General features: G+C 40.3%; 1 non-coding gene across 1 annotated transcript; it reads right to left on the reverse strand.

Moving 5' to 3' along the window:
- Positions 1-1,786: 1,786 nt before the first annotated feature.
- On the reverse strand, positions 1,787-1,893 carry LOC130471045 (small nucleolar RNA R71). Its single transcript, XR_008931739.1, has one exon. It is a non-coding gene; the product is annotated as a small nucleolar RNA R71 (small nucleolar RNA).
- Between the last annotated feature and the right edge of the window lie 233 nt (positions 1,894-2,126).

A 2,126-nucleotide genomic window follows, 5' to 3' on the forward strand; every position in this document is an offset into this window, starting at 1 on the left:
GCCCTTTGAGCTGAGGGAAAAATGAGAAGATCGGGCGAAACAAAAGAACTCTGAAGTCCTCAACGCGCGCCCGATCGGGCGGTCATTCTGGGTACTGTTGTGGACTTTTCGCAACCGCTCGATCGGACGGATTTTGGCCCGATCGGGCCAACTATCGAGCACTTCGCCAGGTCGGGCGAAGCTCTGCCCGATCGGGCGACGCCAACCCCTGCTGCTTATGCGCGTGTTTTAATTCCGGTTTTTGGCTTTTTTTTGGGCAAACTATAAATACTAGCCCTTTTTATTTTTAGTGGACATCTTTCATTCTAGTATTAGCACTTAGTTTTATTTTAGTTTTCTCTCTAAATTGTTCCAAACACTTATTTTTAATTTCAATCAAAGCTTGAATTTTAGTTCACCCTTTCTTTCTTCATTTAGGTATTGATTTCTATTTTGCTTTATTAATTGCTTTCGATCATGTTTTCCATTACATTAATTGTTTTGTTGTTTGTTATCATGCGTGAGTAGTTTAATTTCTAGGGTTTAGGGGATCCATGAATGCATGATTGGGATTAATTGTGGACTTGATTAGTTGATTAATTAGTTGTAATTTCTATAGCTTATTATTATTGCTCGTCAATTCTATTCGGCCGGACTATTTTGATTGAGTTTGATTAACCTTAGATTATGCGCCGAGAGGTATAAATCTGATGATTTTGGTCTGTGGCTATTAGATAGGAATTATTTCTAGTACATAGCGAGAGCCTGCTAGTTTTATTATCCTAAGGAATTCATAAGATTCGAGAGATGCATGTTTTCCTAGTTATGATTATTAATTGATTGTTGTTGTCCGTTGTCCAATCCCGGTCTACATTTGTGGTGAACCGCTGCCCTAGATTCCCTTAATATTGATATTTCTCATTTCGATTATTGCTTTAGTTCAATCTACAAACCAATTCAAAACTTTCGTTACCAATAGTCTAGATTATTTAATTAATAGTAGAAAGAATGCATGTTTCCCTGTGAATACGATCCCTACTTCCCTTACTATTTTGTTAGTGGACTTTGGTTTATTTTTGATAAGGTGATACGACTTTAGCCTGTCAAATTTTTGGCGTCGTTGCCGGGGAAACGGTTTTATTTTCTGTTATTGATTGTCTATTCTAGATTATTGTTTGTTACTTCTCAAGTAACCCCCGTTCGTTGAGACCGGATCTCACACCTGTTTGTAGTTTCTTTGTCTATGCCCAGGACCGTAGGTACTAGTAATCTTACTCCATTCGATCCTGAGCCCGAAAGGACCTTTCGTAGACGAAGAAATTTCATTGCACAATGTGGGAATTACTCTGATTCTGATCATAATATTGGCGGTCTTTTTCCTTCAGATACAGATTCAATTTCAGAGATAGAGATGGGTGACGAAACACCACCACCACCTGAGCCAAGGCTTACAGACTATTCTAAGCCAAGCTTGTCCATGCTACCCAAGGAAATCATGCCTTCTATTTCCGCTGAGACCTTCAAGATTGAGCCTGCATTGATTAACATGATTTAGAGACGCCAGTTCGGTGGGGAAGTAGGTGAAGATCCAAATCTTCACATTCAGTCCTTCATCCAATACTGCTCTACCATTAAGCAAAAGGGATTGACTCCGGAGCAGACTATGGAGATGCTTTTCCCGTTCTCTCTGAGTGGGAAGGTAAAGTTGTGGATCAATGGGTTGAATCGAGCAGCCATGAAAATTACTAACTGGGAGTCTTTAGCCCTTGCGTTCTATGAGAAATATTTCCCACCTGAGAAGACAGCTCGTCTGAGGAGCTAGATAATTTCCATTACTCAACAAGCAGATGAGAGTTTGTTAGAGATCTGGGAGAGATTCAAGGATTTGCAGAGAGAGTGCCCACACCATGGTTTGAGTGACTGGTTCTTGATTCAAGGATTTTACAATGGTCTGGGTAATGAGTCTAGACTTATTCTGGATTCAGCCGCTAGTGGGAGATTCATGCAACTTGTTGTGACTAGAGCTATGGAGGTGATTGAGGAGATGCCTATTCATAACGCCGAGTATGGGATCCTAGAGGCCTATATAATAAGGGTGGTAAGCATGACCTGAATTCTATAGAACAATTAACTACCTAATTGACTGC

Source organism: Spinacia oleracea, chromosome 3, assembly GCF_020520425.1.
Source record: "Spinacia oleracea cultivar Varoflay chromosome 3, BTI_SOV_V1, whole genome shotgun sequence".
NCBI lineage: Eukaryota > Viridiplantae > Streptophyta > Magnoliopsida > Caryophyllales > Amaranthaceae > Spinacia > Spinacia oleracea.